Source organism: Peromyscus eremicus, chromosome X (genome assembly GCF_949786415.1).
Source record: "Peromyscus eremicus chromosome X, PerEre_H2_v1, whole genome shotgun sequence".
Taxonomy (NCBI): Eukaryota; Metazoa; Chordata; class Mammalia; order Rodentia; family Cricetidae; genus Peromyscus; species Peromyscus eremicus.
In genome coordinates, this window is record NC_081439.1 from 73,959,078 (window position 1) to 73,980,127 (window position 21,050).

Consider the following 21,050-nt stretch of genomic DNA (forward strand, 5'->3'; position numbering starts at 1 on the left):
TGTACTGCCCTCTTTGTTTTTATTTTATTGATTTCACTCAACTTGATTATTTCCTGACATTTATTTATCCTGGGTGAATTTGCTTCTTTTTCTTCTAGAGTTTTCAGGTGTGCTGTTAAGTCACTAGTGTGAGATTTCTCCAACTTCTTTATGTAGGAATTTAGCACTATAAACTTTCCTCTTAGTACTGTTTTCATATTGTCCTGTAAGTTTTGGTATGTTGTACATTCATTTTCATTAAATCCTGGAAAGTGTTTAATTTCTTTCTTATTTCTTCTTGAACCAATGGTGATTCAGTTAAAATTTTTCAGTTTCCATGAGTTTGTAAGCTTTCTGGAATTTGTGTTGTTGTTGAATTCTAACTTTAAGGCGCTGTGGTCCGATAAAACACAGGATATTATTTCAATTTTTTTGTATCTGTTGAGATTTGCTTTTTGACTGAGTATATGGTCAGTTTTAGAGAAGGTTCCTTGGGGTACTGAGAAGAAGGCGTATTCTCTTGTGTTTGGATGAAATGTTCTGTAGATGTCTATTAACTCCATTTGAGTCATAACGCCTGTTAGTTCCCTTATTTCTCTGTTAAGTTCCTGTCTGGCAGACCTGTCCGTTGGTGAGAGTAGAGTGTTGAAGTCTATCAGTATTAATGTTAGGGGTTTGATGTGCAATTTAAGCTTTAGTAATGTTTCTTTTACATATGTGGGTGCTCTTGTATAAATGTTCATAAATGTGCATAAATGTTCAGAATTGAGACTTCATCTTGAAGGATTTTTCCTGTGATGAATATATAATGTCGTTCTCAATCTCTTCTGATTAATTTTAGTTTGAAGTCTATTTTGTTAGACATTAGGATAGCTACACCAGCTTGCTTCAGGCCATTTGACTGAAAAGACTTTTACCAGCCCTTTACTCTGAGGTAGTGTCTGTCATTGAAGTTGAGGTATGTTTCTTGTATACAGCAAAAAGATGGATTCTGTTTTCATATCCATTCTGTTAGCTTGTTTCTTTTTATAAGTGAATTGAGTCTATTGTTATTAAGGGATATTAATAACCAGGGATTGTTAATTCCTGTTATTTTTTGTGGTAGTATTATGTGTTTGACTTCTTTGGGATTTGTTGGTTTGGGATTATCTATTGCCTGTGTTTTCATGGGTGCATCTAAATTCCTTGGGTTAGATTTTTCCTTCTAGTGCTTTTTGTAGGGCTGGATTTCTGGATAGGTATTGTTCAAATCTGGTTTTATCATGGAATAATTTGTTTATTCCATCTATAGCAATTGAGAGGTTTGCTGGGTATATAGTCTGGGCTGGCATCCATGATCTCTTAGGCCTGCATAACATCTTCCAGGATCCTCTGGTTTTCAGAGTTTCCATTAAGAAGTCAGGTTTTATTCTGATGGGTCTGCCTTAATATGTTACTTGGCTTTTTCTTTGCAGCTCTTAATATTTTTTTCTTTATTCTGTTTGTTTAGTGGTTTGATTGTTATGTGCCAAGAGGATTTCTTTTTTGGGTCCAGTCTATTTGGTGTTTTGAAACCTTCTTGTATCTTCATAGACATTTACTTCTTTAGGTTGAAAGAGTTTTCTCTATGATTTTGTTGAATATATTTTCTGTGCCTTTGAGTTAGTATTCTTCTCCTTCTTCTATCCCTATTATCCTTAGATTTGGCCTTTTAATGGTATCCCAGATTTCCTGGACTGTTTGTGTTATGACTTTTATGGCTTTAGTATTTTCTTTGACTGACGAATCTATTTCATCTATTGTATCCTCCGTGCCAGAGATTCTCTCCTCCATCTCTTGTATTCTTTTGGTTATGCGTGCATCTGAAGTTCCTGTTCACTTACTCAGATTTTCTATTTCCAACATTCCCTCTGTTTGTATCTTTTTTCATTGTGTCTGTTTCAATTTTCATGTCTTGAACTGTTTCCTTCACCTGTTTGATTGCTTTGTCTTGGTTTTCTTTATGGGATTTATTGATTTCCTCCAGTTTTTTGTTTGCCTTTTCCTCAATTTCTTTAAGGAGATTTTTTATTTACTCCTTAAATACCTCTTCTATCTTCTTAAAGTCATTTTTAAGGTCATTTTTTTTAGCTTCTTTTATGTTGGGATGTTCAAGTCTTCATGATGTAGAACCACTAGGTTCTGGTGGTACCATATTGCTCTTTATGTTGTTGAATGTATTCTTTCACTAGCAGCTATCCATTTCTTCCTCCAATTAGTATAAATGGTGTCTGTGTCTCAGGGAGCCTCTCTTGGTCCAATCGGAGCTCTTGGTCCAATTGGAGATCTTTGTCCAGTTGGAGCTGGCAGTCTGTGTCTGAGGGAGCAGCTGCAGTCTCTGAGGATGGGTGGATTTGGGGGATGGATTGGGTCTTATAGGTTAAAGGGTCTAGTGAGGGTTGGTCAGGCCTGCCTGTAGGAGTCCTGCCTGCTGACCTGTAACTGGGACTGCAATTGGTGGGGTAAGGGGGCACTAAAGGCTGGGGTGATCAGCTAGGAGAACAAGGACTCACCTCTTGGTCCAATCGGAGCTGGCAGAGTCTGTGTCTCAGGGAGCAGCTGTGGTCTCAGAGGATAGGTTGATTTGGGGGGTTGGAGTAAGACTTGTAGGTTACAGGGTCCACTAGGGTATGATGATAGTTGGGAATGCCTGCAGGAGTCCTGCCTGCTCACCTGCAACTGGTTGTGCTAGTATGCATGTTCTTTACCAAACAAATGTCCAGGAATTCTAGAGATGATCTGAGTCTTTGCTTCCAATGAGACTTCATATAATGTAAGACTTCATATATTGCCTGAAAGTTTGAGAGGAGTATTTGAAGAGTTTTACTTTATCATGACTCCATTTTTCCCCCAAGAGTGATATTACTATTAGGTATGTACATACGTAAAACCTGAATTACACTATTCATAATTATTTCTCATGTTCTCCTAAGTGAGAACAATATAAACAATTATTTTCCTAATAATTCATCTGATTCATGGAGTTACTTTTATTTGAAATAAAAAATTGCCTCCATGAAAAACTTTATGTACATTTGTAAATCAATGATGCATAGAATGCAGAAAAATTAAATTTTACGGTAGTATTTTCTTATTGAAATTCAAATGATCCATTTTAAATATATTTTAAATTAAATTTTAACTTACATGAATTATTTTAATAATACAAGAATAAAAATAATTTTGAAAAATGAAAGAAAATAAAAAATATGTTAAGCTTCAAGAATTCTCTTTCCTTAACTATATTTAACTGTGTATTTTTTAATAATCAGGTTGCAAGCAAATCGTATAAATGTATATTGTTGCTTGTTGTATACATGATACCAAAATCTTAGCAATGTTTAAATGACTCCTTACATTTTTGCCAGATACTTGATTTTATTTAAATTAATATAGAGAGAACTATTACTCTGGAATTTTATCTTTTTTTTTTTTTTTTTTTTTTGGTTTTTCGAGACAGGGTTTCTCTGTGTAGCTTTGCGCCTCTCCTGGAACTCACTTGGTAGTCCAGGCTGGCCTCGAACTCACAGAGATCCGCCTGGCTCTGCCTCCCGAGTGCTGGGATTAAAGGCGTGCGCCACCACCGCCCGGCTTCTGGAATTTTATCTTATACTATGTTCAACAATGTATTCAACACTTAACCATATGATCTAAGACCATGAAATTACAAGAAAAACTTAAAGAAGAGGAAATATTATACAACAATGAGTTGTCAAATCTTTCTTAGTGATGACACAAGAAACAGATATAGACAATACAAAACAAAAGAGATTGATTATATCAAAATGAAAAGTTCTTCAAAGCAAACATCTGATAAAGAGCTAATATTTAAACTATACAAAGGACTCAACATAGTAGCAAAAAAAAAAAAAATGACCCTTCTACAACTATTTGGACAAAAGATGTAATAGATGTATCAAACTTTTTCCATATATATATATATATATATATATATATTTCATAATCAGTTTTAATTATGGAAATATATGCTGAAACTACAACTGATATAATTTGTACCCACAAGAATAACCACTTATTAATTTATTTTTTTAGCATTTTATATATGTACTGTATTACATCATTTCCTCTCTCAAATCCATGACCTCTTCTTTAATTATTGTTACACATGAATGTTCATATATATATATACACACATATATATATATATATACAGTCTGTTGTGCCCATTCAGTACTGCTAAATGTGTATGTGTTCAGCAAAAATTTCTGTTATTTGAAAGATAAGTAGTAATGAGAGCCCCTAAAGATGTGGAATACTAGAACCATTGGTGCATTTTGGTGAGAGCATCCATTAATACAGCCATTATATATGGTAGCTCCTCACAAAAATAAAAATAAAATTATCATATGATCCAGTGTAAGACTTTTAACATATGTACAAAACCTTTTAAATCAATGAGACAAAGAGATATATGCCCTTCAGTGTTTGATCCAGTATTGTTCACAGTAGCTAAAATATAGAAGCAACCTAAGTGTCCAACAACCTGTATACGATAAAGAACATATGGTATATATTAAAGATAGAATGCCATTCAATTTTTTAATGGGAATAATCCTGTCATTATGATACAAAAAGGCCAAGCTCAGATACTGTATGATTTCATATAATTTGCAGAATATAAGAGTTTAATTTATAGAACCAGAGAGAAGTGTGGTTAATAATGCCTAGGAGAGGCTCTGTGACAAGGGATAAAGCAAAAATCTCTTAGTTGAACACTAAAATAGAATGAAGTTTTAGTTCCTAGCTTTCATTAAATGTTCAGTGGTAGTTGAGAAAAAGGGAAACGTTAAATGCACACAAAATATATTTAGAGGAATAAGAATAGACTAGTGATTGTGCTAAATAATATTATGATATATATTCCACATTGTCAAGGGAATAGATTTCAAGTGTACTTACCATAGAAATGTAAGTGTATGAAGTGATGAAATTTTAATTAGTCTTATTTAATCATTCTACACTGTCAAAATATGTCAAAACATTATGCTGTACCAAACAAATATACAAGTTTACTATATGTCAAATAATCCATTGTTTCACTAAAGAATAAATATGTCAAAAGAAAATTCTAGCAGCCTGAAGACCATTCAACATCATCAAACTGACAACTTTTTCATGGATACATGGAAGATGGAAGACTTAGGTAAAGAAGAAGGACCCTAACATAAGGAGCATACAATAAAGTTAAAATTAAATATCAGTCTATAATTTTATAGCAAGTATGTTCTATATGTAAGGCATAAGACTATTACATTTTTACCTCAGTTTCAATTTTAATTTTAATGAAGACTGAGTTAAACCATGTGAGACATAGTTCATAAATGTATATCCCTGAGTGTCTTTCACTTGTTTAGATACCATTATTCCCATTTTGTTCACAGCTTCAAATCTTTTTATTAATCCATAACTGGAGAATAGGAGTGAAGAAATGAAGTTCAGCCTAGTTTACCATATGAAAACACAGCAACAAGGTTTTAAAATGCTGTGGCCAATTTAAAATAATCACAGAGCTACATGGTGTATGATAGCTTTAAAAAGAGAAAATGGTTAGAACTTGAGCTGTACATAGAAAAGAATGAAACTGGATTACTTGCTACTGCTATGCTCAAAAACTGATGAAACAAGAATGACAGATTTATGTGGGAAAGTTAAAAGTATAAATCTGTTAGAAGAGCCAGTATCTGAAATTCTCTGGGATATGAGATAAGCAAAAGTCTCTTTGTAGAACACAAAAATAAAAGGACGTTTTAGTCCTAGCTTCCATTAAATTTTGAATTGTGGATTTATTGCCAACAATAGCAAAAATTAAAATAGGTAAGTGCTTCTTCATCATAATAACAAATCGCTGTGCTTTAAAAGAGATTATTTTAAAAGTGCAATGTGAGACACCACCATACTGATTTCCAAAGTTGCTGTACAAGTTTGCATTCCCACCAACAGTGGAGGAGTTTACTCAGAAAACTGGGAATCAATCTACCTCATCACCCAGTGATACCACTCTTGGAATTCTGAATCATATCACAAGGATACATTCTCAATTATGTTCATAGCAGCATTATTCATAATAGCCAGAACCTGGAAACAACCTAGATGCCCCTCAACTAAATATTGAATAAAGAAAATATGGTACATATATGCAATGGAGTACTACTCATCAATTAAAAAAAAACAATAACATCATGAAATTTGCAGGCAAATGGATACAACTAGAAAATATCATCTTCAGTGAGGTAACCCAGACTCAGAAGGACAAATATGGTATGTACTCACTCATAAGTAGATGTAAAGCAAAGAATAATTAGACTACAACACACAGCTCCAGAGAAGCTAGCTAACAGGGAAGACCCAAAGAGGGATGTATGGATCACCCTGGGAAAGGGAAATAGATGAAATCTCCATGAGTAAACTGGGGATGTGGGGTGGGCAATGGAGGGTAAGGGATAGGGGATGAGAAGATAAGGGAATAAGATGGTTGAGCTGGAACAGGGACAGAGTGGAAAAGCAATGAAAGAGATACCATGACAGAGTGAGACATCATGGGGATAGAGAGAAACCCAGTGCTATGGAAGTTACCAGGGATCCACAAGGATGACCCCACCTTAGACTACTAGCAATAGTGGAGAGGGTATATGAACTGGCCTACTCCAGTAATCAGATTGGTGAATACCCTGTCATCATAGAGCCTTCATCCAATAATTGATGAAAGCAGATCCAGATATCCATAGCCAAGCACCAGGTCAAGCTCCAAGAATCCAGGCAAGGAGAAGGAACCATGCTAGTAGAAACTCATGAACTTTAGACCAACAACTGTGGAACCTCCATGGGACTGGACTAGGCCCTCTGCATGGCAAGACAGTTGTGTAGTTTGGTCTGCTTAAGGGTCCCCCTGGCAGTAGGATCAGGATATATCCCTGGTACATGAGCTGGCTTTTTGGATTCCACCTATGGTGGGATACCTTGCACAGCCTTGACACAGGGTGAGGGGCTTGGAAGTACCTTAACTGAATGTCCCAGGCTTTGTTGACTCCCCATGGGAGGCCTTACCCTTTCAGAGGAGAGAATGGGGGGTGTGTTGGGTGGGGAAGGCTGGGGGGAAGAAAGGGAGATCTGTGGTTGGTATGTAAAATGAAAAAAAAATTCCTAATAAAAAAATATTAAAAAATGAAAGTGAAATATCATCTATCTGACAAGGGAGTTGTATCTCAGATATATAAGCAACTATTAGTATCAATATTTAAAAGACATACAAATTAAAGGAAGCAACGCATCTACATAAACATTTATCCAAAGACAACTCCAATGGGCTTAATAAGCGTACAGACAATTGTTAACCTTGAGTTATGCCTATTTCAAAGAGACTCCTTTTCATGCCACTGTGAAGATAGTAGATAGTAGTTAGCATTGGTAAGGAAGTGAAAATACAAGAACCCTTCTTCATAGCTGCTGAAACCAAAAAATGACACAGCCTTTGAAAACTATTTTATGTCAGGAGACCCCACACAAAGACATGAGTTTACTTTCTATTTTTGAACAAGGAATTTGATATTATTATTTTCTACTGGGTGAGGAAACTTACATGATTAACCCTGAATATGGATCCTGGAGTGTAAGAACAATGAATGAAATGAAATGTAGTGTCAATAAATGCACTTACAGTAAATAAGGAAAGATTTTAAAAGAGAGGCTAAAAAGCAATAAATATCACAATACAATCATAATATCAAAATAATTATGCCCAGTTATTTTCTCAATTTTTGAAGGTATCTTATATTGCTTTATTCTGATGTGAATAAAACTATTCATTAATTTGTTCATATCAGCTTAAGAAAATATTGCCCTAAACTGAACATGTTTATGTATAGGCTTTCCAAGAGTCAAAGGGCTGACTCAGTTCATACTATGATAGCAAAATACTATGATGTTTAAAAATATCAAAGCAGGCCGGGCGGTGGTGGCGCACGCCTTTAATCCCAGCACTCGGGAGGCAGAGCCAGGCGGATCTCTGTGAGTTCGAGGCCAGCCTGGGCTACCAAGTGAGTTCCAGGAAAGGCGCAAAACTACACAGAGAAACCCTGCCTCGAAAAACCGGAAAAAAAAATATCAAAGCAGATTAGTTACTTGGCACTTGTTTGGCCTCCGGATGAACCAGAGTTTTGAAAATATGATAGCTAAAAGAAGATTTATATTTTAACAAGTACAAATGCTTTTTAGCATAAAGAGGTTGAGAAATAAACAAGTCCTGTTCATTTTGTTGAGCTGTTCTTGGAAGTGATAATGTAACCAATCCTCAAATATAACTCCAAAGATCATTTCTGGAGATCAAAGTGAGGAAAATGAATTGGTGACTTTTAGTCTGTCTTTCACACTTATCCGCAGATGAGAATGAAATAAAATCAAAAGAGAAATTACACTGAGGGTATAATTCCATGCCTCCACAATTCCTTTGTTTGAGAGCTAATGTGTATACTTTTAAATGTATTTTTTTTCTTTCTTTTTTAAAATTTATTCTTCTCTTATACAATACAAATAGAAAAACAGCATGAGGTAGTTTCAAATGGCAGTTATGTCGTGAATCAGGGGCAGGAAATGTCAAGAAGTTTAACACTATTAAAGAGAAGGCCCTTCTCAGCATTTGAAGCCTAAGAAAGTACCCTAAGGGTAAGACTCCATCCATCTATGCCTTCACTTTATGGAAGGCATGGGCAACTTTATTCCTAATCTGAAGAAGCAACTTCACACAGAACCAGTTGTAACTCTGGTCTAAGCATGGTAGCATCCGTCACAACTTGGATGCCAAATTTGGGGGTATAACCCATGATGTACTGGTTCTATAAAAAAAGATGCAAAACTTACAGGCTGGACGAACTTACTAGCCAGATTATGTCCCAGAGGAGAAAGTGTCTTTTCCTTGAAGTTTTCTGTATATTTGTTTTCTATCTTTTATATCTGTGAGGATGGCATTGGTACACTTATCTTTAGATTGAACATCAAGACTGACAGGTTACATAGGCTCCAAAACGATATTTTTTCACTGTGTCATTTACTGGTTTTCAGGTAAGACCTTATGGTACAAGAGGATGAACATGCCAGAGGCATTTCTTTCCATCATTTTTATCATTTATATATGTTTCTGCATGACATTGCACTAACAATACCCCTAAACATCTCTACTTTTATATTGTGAGCATGTTAAGAAGTGGATTTGTTTACTTGCTGTAGAGAGCTGCGGGAAACTGCACTCTAAAGATGGAGCTGGCTCCCACCACCCCACCCCCCTGCCCTCCCGGTGGTGAGCGCTCTTTGTTTCAAGCAACACCTTATTTGGCTTGGTTTCAAATTTTGGCTTGCTAAGGCATACGTGTACCTATCCAGGAATCCCATGTGGCGTATGGGGGCTGGTGGACTGAGACCTATATAAGGCTGGGGCAGGCTCTCCCCAGGGGAAGAAGAACAAAGAAATAGATTAAGGGTCCTGAATAAAACAGCTTGAAGAAGAGCTCTGCGTTGTGTTTTTCTTGCTGGTCGAGTTAAACGCGACAATTGGTGGCCCCCTACGGGGAAAACTCTTTGAAAAGAGGGAGCTCAGAACTTCTCGCTGTCAGGGTAGGTATACCTGGTAAGTCCCCGGGTTAATTGGGGAACCACGACAAGAGCGGATATTCGCAGAGCTGCCGACAAGAGGCAGACGGGAAAGGAAACTAGTTTGACTAGTTTGACTGTGACTTCCCTGCGGACGCGCAGAGCAAAAGTTTAAAAAAAAAAGAAGAAGAAGAAAAAAGTGATAAAACTGGGGCTGTTTGGCAAAAGCCACGAGAAACCTCTTAGGTTAAAAAGAAAGGGTTGTGCAAGGATGGGCACTTCCTCCTCGCACCCAATTTTTTTGGCTCTCAACGAGCTGCTTCTAACAAAAGACTTAAAGATAAAGAAAGGAACTTTACAAAGATTCTTAGAGGAATGTGATGTCATGGCCCCATGGTTCGCTGTTTCTGGGAGTCTCACAGTGTCCTCCTGGGAAAAATTGGGACGGGATTTGGACTTTGCAGCAGAACAGGGGACCCTGAAACCGGGAGTGAGACCAGTTTGGAAATTAGTACGTAGCTGCTTAGAAAATGAGCGATGCAGCAATGCCTTGGAAAACGGGCAAGCAGCTTTAGAACAATTGCAAGAGGAGAGATCTGAGAAGGCGGAGTCTGTAAAATGCAAGGGCAGTAAAAAGACAATAGGAAAGGAGACACGACTCTATCCCTCCCTATCGGACCTTGAAGACCCCGAGTCTACTGACTCTTCTCTCGGTTCGGAGGAGGTAGTGTTTCTAGTTAGATCATTACAAAAGGTAAGAATTAAAAACAAGGTGAGAAAGAAAAAAAAAAAACAGGATTGTGGGCCCATAATCCCCCCTGCTCCTCCCCCTTACCCTGAGGCTGCAACAGCTCCCAGAGCGTTGCCGGTCAGCAGCAGCCTTCACCCACAACTGTGGAGGGAAGTTAGGAGAGAAATGCAGGTAGCTTGTCCTGTTTTTGTAGATAATCAGAATCAAAGATATCATGAACCTTTGGATTTTAAACTTGTCAAGTCTATAGCGGAGTCTGTAAAAAGTTATGGGGTCACGGCTGCATTTACACTTACTCAAATTGAGACTCTGCAAAGACAATGCATGACTGACTCAGATTGGATGAATCTTGCCCGTGCCTGCCTCAGTCCAGGTCAGTATTTGGACTGGAAAGCTTTCTTTATCGAATTTGCTAATGATCAGCCAACCACAACACAGGCCTACAATGGGATGCTGATATGTTGCTTGGTCTGGGTAGATATGCCAATCAACAAACTACCTACCCTCCTAATGTATATACTCAAATTAATCAAATAGCCATCAGAGCCTGGAAATCTTTGCCTAACAAAGGTGAAGTGAGTGGCAATTTGACCAAGATACTCCAAGGTCCCATGGAGCCCTTTTCAGATTTTGTGGCTCGCTTGATAGAGGCTTCTGGTAGAATTTTTGGGGACACAGATGCTGCAATGCCCCTAATAAAGCAGCTAATACATGAGCAGTGTACAAAGGAATGCAGGGCCGCCATCACCCCATATAAGACCAGGGGGTTGGAAGCCTGGATGAAGGCTTGCAGGGAATTAGGAGGACCTCTGACCAATGCAGGTCTGGCAGCTGCAGTCCTTCAGCTTACCCAAAGAAAAGGATGTTTTACAAGCTGCATATCACTTTTTAGGGACAGTGTTAAGAACTAAAGGGTTGTACATTGCTTCTGAGAAGGTACAACAGGATCAGGTGGTTACTTATTTAGGCTCTAAGATTACCAGTCAACAGATTAGGCCTCAAAAGGTAGAATTGAAAAAAGATCATTTATGTACATTAAATGATTTTCAAAAATTATTAGGGGACATAAATTGGATGAGGCAGTTTAAAAATGGCAAATTATGAGCTAAAGCCGCTTTATGATACATTAGCAGGTGACACAGCTTTGGATTCCCCTAGACAGTTAACCACGGAAGCACGTGAAACACTATGCAAAGTTGAGGATAGATTACAGAAAGCCTTTCTTCAGAGAGTTCGAGATCCTAACACAATTGTATTATGCATTCTGCCCACCTTTTTGCAGCCCACTGGTATTTTATGGCAGGATGGACCTTTATTGTGGGTTTACACTAGAATTTCCCCTGCAAAATCCATTGAGTATTATCCCACAACTGTGGCACTACTTGCCCAACAAGTTATTCAGCAGTGCTTGCAATATTTTGGAACTTCCCCACAAATGCTAATTGAACCTTATGATGTCAATCAGGTGAAAGTTTTATGTGCTACTGCTGATGATTGGGCCATATTGCACTGTAGCTATGCGGGGCATATAGATTGCCATTATCCAAAACATCCACTATTGAATTTTTTTAAGGAACATCCTGTAGTCTTTCCTAAAATAACTGCTTCCCGGCTAATTCCCGGAGCCACCATTGTTTTTACTGATGGGTCTAAAACAGGTTGCGGGGCCTATATGGTGGGCTCAGGGGAGCCTGTGAAGCACCAATATTTACCAGGCACACCTCAGCAGGTGGAACTTTTAATTGCTCTAGAAGTTTTTAAGGTTTGTCCATTTCCATTTAATTTGGTATCAGATTCCTGCTATGTTGTTAATGCCTTAAAAATTCTTGAATGTGCAGGGACTCTTAAATCCTCTAGCCCCGTACAGTCGGTTTTTTGCCAATTGCAACAACTGATTTGGCAGCAGAAAAATCCATTCTTTGCACAACATATTCGTGCTCATACTGCCCTACCAGGCCCATTAGCTGAGGGCAACAATGTTGTAGACCTCTGTACCAGGCAAGAGTGGATGTTTGTGGCCTCAGCAGTGCAACGAGCACAAGAATTCCACAAGGAATATCATGTTAATGCTAAAACATTACAACAAAGGTTTTCTCTCTCACGTGCTGATGCACGTAATGTATTTTTTCCCAAGAGAAAACTTGAATAGACTTATCTTCCCCAGATCCCTCAGATTGTCTTCCAGGATTCAATTTGTAGGAAATTTATTTTCTGGTTTCAAAAAACAAACAAACAAACTGTGATACTTATAATAGTAATGTGCATGATATTTGAAGGCACACAAACCAAACTTGCAAAAATTAAATGAAATAATGAAACGAAATGGATTTGGTAATAATGTGACTGTCTTGTCATTAATATTTATGACAGAAATAGGTGATATCTATAACACTAAATGAAGTTGTAGCTATATAACAAAGGGTTCTTAAAGACAAATTGCTGCCTGCTTGGGCTATAATGAGACACTTCCTCAAAAAGAAAAAAACTCACCTTCCCCCAGCCCACCTCCCATTCCCACCTCCTCCAGGGCAAAGCCTCCCCCGCAGACTGAGATCAACCTGGTAGACTCAGTTCAGGCAGGTCCAGTCCCCTCCTCCCAGGCCGAGCCAAGCGACCCTGCATAGGCCCCAGGTTTCAAACAGCCAACTCATACAATGAGCACAGGACCCAGTCCCACTGCCTGGATGCTTCCCAAACAGATCAAGCCAATCAACTGTCTCACCCATTCAGAGGGCCTGATCCAGTTGGTGACCCCTCAGCCATTGGTTCATAGTTCATGTGTTTCCATTCGTTTGGCTATTTGTCCCTGTGCTTTATCCAACCTTGTTCTCAACTATTCTTGCTCATACAAATCCTCTTCTTTCTCGCAAATTGGACTCTCGGAGCTCCACCCGGTGCCTAGCTGTGGATCTTTGCATCCAGATCCCTCAGTCATTGGATGGGGTTTCTAGCATGACAATTAGGGTGTTTGGCCATCCTATCACCAGAGTAGGTCAGTTCAGGCTGTCTCTCAACCATTGCCAGCAGTCTATTGTGTGGGTATCTTTGTGGACCTCTCTAGCACTTTGCTTCTTCCTATTCTCATGTGGTCTTCATTTACCATGGTCTCCTATTCCTTGTTTTCCATCTCTGTTCTTGATCCAGCTGGGATCTCCTGCTCCCCTAAGCTTTCTTTCCCTCGACCCTCGCCCTTCATTTTCCTCACTCATGTCCAGGCTGTTCATGTAGGTCTCATCCATTTCTCCGTCATTTGGTGATCCCCATGTCTTTCTTGGGGTCCTGTTTTCCAGGTAGCCTCCCTGGTGATGTGAGTAGCAGTCCAGTCATCCTTGTTCCACATCTAGTATCCTGCTATGAGTGAGTACATACCATGTTTGTCTTTCTGAGTCTGGGTTACCTCACTCAGGATGACTTTTTCTAGATCCATCCATTTTCCTGCAAACCTCATGATGTCATTATTTTTCTGTGCTGACTAGTATTTCATTGTGTATATGTACCACATTTTATTTATCCATTCTTCAGTTGAAGGGCATCTAGGTTGTTTCAATGTTCTGGCTATTACAAACAATGCTGATATGAACATAGCTGAGCAATTGCTCTTGTGGTATGATTGAGCATTCCTTGGGTATATGTCCAAGAGTAGTATAGCTGGATCTTGGGGAAGAATGATTCCCAATTTTCTAAGAAAGTGCCATATTGATTTCCAAAGTGGTTGTACAAGCTTGCATTCCCACCAGCAGTGGAGGAGAGTTCCCCTAGCTCCACATCCTCTCCAGCATAAGGTGTCTTCAGTGTTTTTGATCTTAGCCATTTTGACAGGTGTAAGATGGTATCTCAGAGTTGTTTTGATTTGTATTTCCCTGATAATTAGGGATGTTGCGCAATTCCTTAAATGTCTTTCAGCCATTTGAGTTCCCTCTGTTGAGAATTCTCTGTTTATTTCTATAGCCCATTTCTTAATTGGACTGTTGGGCATTTTGATGTCTAATTTCTTGAGTTCCTTATATATTCTGGATATCAGTCCTCTGTCAGATGTGGGGTTGGTAAAGACCTTTTCCCATTCTGTAGGCTGTCACTTTGCCTTGTTGACCGTATCCTTTGCCCTACAAAAGCTTCTCAGTTTCAAGAGGTCCCATTGATTGATTTTTCTCTCAGTGTCTGTGCTACTGGTATTATAATTAGGAAGTGATCTCCTATGCCAATGCATTCAAGACTACTTCCTACTTTCTCTTCTAGCAGATTCAGAGTAGCTGGATTTATGTTGAGGTCCTTGATCCACTTGGACTTAAGTTTTGTGCACGGTGATAGATATGGATCTATTTGCAGCCTTCTACATGTTGATATCCAGTTATGCCAACACCATTTGTTGAAGATGCTTTCTTTTTTCCATTGTACAGTTTTGGCCTCTTTGTCAAAAATTATATGTTCGTAGGTGTGTGGATTAATGTCAGCATCTTCAATTCGATTCCATTGGTCCACATGTCAGCTTTATGCCAGTACCAAGCTGTTTTTATTACTGTAGCTCTATAGTAGAGCTTGAAGTCAGGGATCATGATACCTCCAGAGGTTGTGTTACTGTACAGGATTCTTTTGGCTATCTTGGGTTTTTTGTTTTTCCATATGAAGTTGAGTATTATTCTTTCCAGGTCTGTGAAGAATTGTGTTGGTATTTTGATGGGGTTTGCATTGAATCTGTAGATTGCTTTTGGTAAAATCGCCATTTTTACTATGTTAGTCTTGCCTATCCATGAGCATGGGAGATCTTTCCATTTTCTGACATCTTCTTCAGTTTCTTTTTTCAGGGACTTAAAGTTCTTGTCATACAGGTCTTTCACTTGCTTGATTAGTGTTACCCAAGGTATTTTATGTCATTAGTGGCTATTGTAAAGGGTGATGTATCTCTGATTTTCTTTGCAGCCTCTTTGTCAATTGTATATAGGAGGGCTATTGTTTTTTTTTAGTTGATCTTGTATCCTGCTATGTTGCTGAAGGTGTTTATAAGCTGTATCAGTTCCTTGGTTGAATCTTTGGGGTCACTCAAGTATACTATCATGTCATCTGCAAGTAGGGAAAGCTTGACTTCTAACTTTCCAATTTGTATCCCCTTAATCTCCTTATGTTGCCTTATTGCTCTGGCTAGAACTTCAAGTTGAATAAATATGGGGAAATCGGACAGCCTTGCCTCGTTCCAGATTTTAGTGGAATTGCTTTGAGTTTCTCTCCATTTAATTTGATGTTGGCTGTTGGCTTGCTGTAAATTGCCTTTATTATGTTTAGATATGTTCCCTGTATTCCTGATCGTTCCAAGACCTTTATCATGAAGGGGTGTTGGATTTTGTCAAATGCCTTTTCTGCATCTAGTGAGATGATCATGTGTTTTTTTTCTTTGAGTTTGTTTATATGGTGTATTACATTGACGGACTTTCTTTCGTATGTTGAACCACCCTTGCATCCCTGGGATGAAGCCTACTTGATCGTGGTGGATAATTGTTTTGATGTGTTCTTGGAGTCTGTTTGCCAGTATTTTATTGAGTATTTTTGCATCAATGTTCATGAGAAAGATTGGTCTGTATTTCTCTTTCTTTGTTGTATCCTTGTTTGGTTTAGGAATCAAGGTAATTGTAGCCTCATAGAAGGAGTTTGGTAATGTTCCTTCTGTTTCTATTGTGTGGAACAATTTAGAGAGTATTGATATTAACTCTTCTTTGAAGATCTGGTAGAATTCTGCACTGAAACCATCTGGTCCTGGGCTTTTTTTTTGCTTGGGAGACTTTTAATGACTATTTCTATTTCCTTAGGGGTTATTGGACTATTTAAATAGTTTATCTGGTCTTGATTTAACTTAGGTATGTGGTACCTATACAGAAAATTATCCATTTCTTTTAGATTTTCCAGTTTTGTGGAGTAGAGGTTTTTGAAGTATGACCTGATGATTCTCTGGATTTCCTCATGTCTGTTGTTATGTCCCCCTTTTCATTTCTGATTTTGTTGATTTGGATGCTCTCTCTCTGTCTTTTGGTTAGTTTGGATAAGGGCTTGTTGATCTTTTTTATTTTCTCAAAGAACCAACTCTTTGTTTCATTGATTTTTTGTATTGTTCTCTTTGTTTCTATTTTATTGATTTCAGCTCTCACTTTGATAATTTCCTGGCATCTATTCTTCCTGGGAGACTTTGCTTCTTCTTGTTCTAGAACTTTCAGGTGTGCTGTTAAGTCACTAGTGTGAGATTTCTCCAACTTATTTATGTGGGCATTTAGTGCTATGAATTTCCCTCTTAGCACTGCTTTCATAGTGTCCCATAAGTTTGGGTATGTGATGTCTTCCTTTTCGTTGATCTCTAGGAAGTCTTTAATTTCTTTCTTTATTTCTTCCTTAACCCATTGGTGATTCAATTGAGCATTATTATGCTTCATTGAGATTGTAGGTTTTCTGTAGTTTTTGTTGTTGTTGAAATCTAACTTTAAACCATGGTGGTCTGATAGAATACAGGAGGTTCTTCTAATTGTTTTGTATCTGTTGAGATTTGCTTTGTGGCCAAGTATGTGGTCGATTTTAGAGAAGGTTCCATGGGGTGCTGAGAAGAAGGTATATTCTTTTTTGTTAGGATGGAATGTTCTATAGATATCGATTAAGTCCATTTGAGTCATGACATCAATTAACTCCTTTATTTCTCTATTAAGTTTTGATTTGGGAGATCTGCCAGTGGTGAAAGTGGGGTGTTGAGGTCTCCCAACTATTAATGTGTGGGGGTTGTATGTGTTTTAAGCTTTAGTAATGTTTCTTTTACATATGTGGGTGCCTTGTGTTTCGGGTATAAATGTTCAGAATTGAAACTTCATCTTGGTGGATCTTTCCTGTGATGAGTATGTAATGCCCTTCTTGATCTCTTTTGATTCATTTTAGTTTGAAGTCTATTTTGCTGGATATCAGGATGGCTATACCCGCTTGTTTCTTAAAACCATTTGATTGGAAAGTCTTTTCCCAGTCTTTTATTCTTAGGTAGTGTCTATCTTTGAATTTGAGATGTGTTTCTTGTATGCAGCAAAAAGATGGGTCCTGCTTTCGTATCCATTCTGTAAGCCTATGTCTTTTTATAGGTGAATTAAGTCCATTGATATTAAGGGATATTAATAACCAGTGATTGTTCATTCCTGTTATTTTTTGGTGGTAGTGTGTGTATACTTCTCTTCTTTGGGCTTTACTGCTGTGGCTTTATCTATTGCCTGTGATTTGGAGGGTGTATCTGACTTCCTTATGTTGGAATTTTCCTTCTAGTGCTTTCTGTAGGGCTGAGTTTGTGGATAAGTATTGTTTAAATCTGGCTTTGTCATGGAATGTCTTGTTCACTCTGTCTATGATGATTGAAAGTTTTGCTGGGTATATTAGTCTAGGCTGGCATCCATGGTCTCTTAGTGTCTGCATTACATCTGTCCAAGACTTTCTGGCTTTCAAAGTCTCCATTGAGAAATCGGGTGTTATTCTGATGGGTTTGCCTTAATAAGTCACTTGGCCTTTTTCCTTTGCTGCCCTTAATATTTATTCTGTACGTTTAGTTGTTTAATTATTATGTGGCGAGGGGACTTTTTTGGGGGGTCTAGTCTGTTTGGTGTTCTATAGGCTTCTTGTATCTTCATAGGCATTTCCTTCTTTAAGTTGGGAAAGTTTTCTTCAATGATCTTGTTGAATATATTTTCTGTGCCTTTGAGTTGGTATTCTTCTCCTTCTTTTATCCCTATTATTCATAGGTTTGGTCTTTTCATGGTGTCCCAAATTTCTTGGACATTTTGGTTGATGACTTTGTTGGCCTTAGTGTTTTCTTTGACTGATGAATCTATTTCTTCTACTGTATCTTCAATGCCAGAGATCCTCTCTTCCTTCTCTTGCATTCTGTGGCTTAGGCTTACATGTAAAGTTCCCGATCATTTACTTAGATTTTCTATTTCCAGCATTCCCTCTGTTTGTGTCTTCTTCATTTTTTCTATTTCCCTTTTCAGGTCTTCAACTGTTTCCTTCATTTGTTTCATTGCTTTTTCATGATTTCCTTTCAGTGCTTTATTTTTTTCTTCCAGGCTTTATTGTTTTCTTCTACTTTATTTGTCCTTTTCTCTAGTTTTTTATAGTGTTCTTCCCATTTTTATGTCTTTTCCTCTACATAAGCCTCTACCTTCTTCATGATGTTATTCATAAGGCTGTTTTCTTCTACTCCTTTCAATTTTTGATGTTCAGGTCTAGATGTTGGAGGAAGGCTAGGTTCTGGTGATGCTGCATTGCTCTTCATTTTGTTGTATGTACTTCTGCCTTGACGTCTGCCCATCTCCTTGTGGTTAGTTCTTGGTCTTATCAGTGCACTTGGCTCAGACAGAGCTGACAGATTCAGGAAGTCTCTCTCTCTCTCTTGTCTAAATGGGAGCTCTCTTGTCCAAATGGGAACTCCGGGGCAGGATGGGAGCTCTTGTCCAGACAGGAAGTCCAGGGCAGGATGGGAGTTCTTGTCCAGACAGGAAGTCTGGGACAGGATAGGCACTCTTGTCCAGAAGGGAAGTCTGGGGCAGGATGAGAGCTTTTGTCGAGAAGGGAAGTTGGGGGCAGGATGGGAGCTGGGGGCCAGTCTCTAATTCTCAGGAAGTGGCTGGGGTCTCAGGCGGATGGGCGTGGGGGCAGGGCGTGGGGATTGCAGGGTCTGCTGGGGATCTTGGAGAAGGGGAGCCTTCCCGGTAGGGCTAGAAGAGAACCTGCCTGGTGGCCAGAACCTGGGGCCAAGTTGGGCATGTTTTCCTGGAGTGGCTGGTGCCCAGGGATGGGGTCTAGGCTGAGCCCAGACACTCACCTCTGGTCCAGAAGGGAAGTCCAGGGGCATGATGGGAGCTGGGGGCCAGTCTCTAAGTCTCAGGAAGTAGCTGGGGTCTCTGGTGGATGGGCGTGAGAGAAGGGCTTGGAGATTGCAGGGTCTGCTGGGGGTTTTGGAGAAGGGCAGCCTTTCCGGTAGGGCTAGAAGGGAACCTGCCTGGTGGCCAGAACCTGGAGCCAAGTTGGACAGGTCTTCCCCGGAGTGGCTGGTGCCCAGGAATGGGATCTAGGCTGAGCCCAGACACTCACCTCTGGTCCAGAAGGGAAGTCCAGGGCCAAGAATTTTATTTTATGAGACTAAGTTATGACTTACTACTTACTGCACTGTAGTTCCTTCAAAAAATTTATTTTAAACAAGCAGCATACCTTATAATCTCATTAATGCTAGTTTATAGTTTACTATATTATCCTTTAAATACATTGAAATCTACTTAAAGTATCAGAGCAATTTCTAAATAGAACATTAATGTATCTCCAATTGTGGTGATATTTTGTTTGTGAGCTAACAAATAAAGCTTGCCTGAAGACCAGAAGGCAAAACCACCCATTAGTTCACCAAAAAGGCCAGGCAGTGGTGGCACACACCTTTAATTCCAGCACTTGGGATCTTGTGCTTTTGCTCCCAGTGTATGGGCGGCACACATGCCTCTAATCCCAGCACTAGGGGGGGTTAAGGCAGGAAGTGATATGGCTGAGCAGTTAAGGAATATAAGGCAGGAGGAGACAGGAACTCAGTCCTTTCAGCTGAGGAGTTGGTGAGGTGAGAGGTAGCTGTGAATTGTTCCTTTGTCTCTCTGATCTGTCAGCATTTACCCCAATATGTGTCTCCAGGTTTTTATTAAGATCAATTAGGATTTTCACTACATGTGGTGTCCAACTTGTGGGGCACAAATTCATAAAAAAGCCACTTGTTTGTGGAGATCACTTTTGTTATATGTAATTTTACTATGTTAAAATTAAAACCTTCCTTTTTGATTAGATAGAAAAGGGGAAATAATATGGAATGTCTTTCTGTATGCTATGAATATGTCTTGCTCCCTTTGGTTAATAAGTAAAGTTGCTTTGCTCTGTGGCAAAGCAAGATAAGAGCCAGGTGGGAAATTCAAGCAGAGATACAGGGAGAAAAAGGGTGGAGTCAGGGGCAAACACCATCCAGCTGCACAAGGAGCAAGGTACCAGCAGACCAGTAACGTCATGGCCACATGGCAATATATAAAAAAAGAAAATTGATTAATTTAAGTAATAAGTGCTAGTTAATAATAAGCCTCAAATATTTATAATTAATATAAGCCTCTGAGTAATTATTTTAAAAGTGGCTACTGGACCACAGGACAGAGAAAAGGCTCCAGCTACATTTGGTGCCAATGCAGGGCATGTACATACACATAACGCTTAAAAAAAGCTTTAAAAAAAGAGGACTTCTAGACCCACAAAAGCAAAGGTCAAGCACAGCTTCTTGGTAGCCACATTTTTTCAGATAGGCTCTGTTTGCTGGTGGCTAACTGTAGATGAATTTCTAAACAGTCTTATTAAATAAGAAACACAGAGCCAAATACAGAGGTAAGAGCCAAAGAGCTCTGAGAACTAGCGAAGAGCCAAGACTACCTTATCTTACCACCTTGCTGCTGTCACTTCCCCAGAGAGACTTTCTGCTCTTCTAACTTGTGTTTTTATTGCCTTCCTGTTCTGCCTTCTCATTGGCTCTAAGCCCAGCCACATGACTTCATTGTCATTGTCTGTCTATACAGACCTCCAGGTCGCTATGGTTGGTACTAGGATTAAAGGCTCATGTCACTATGCTTGGCTATGTCTTTTACCACACAGAGACTCTGCCTGCCATATGATCGGATTAAGG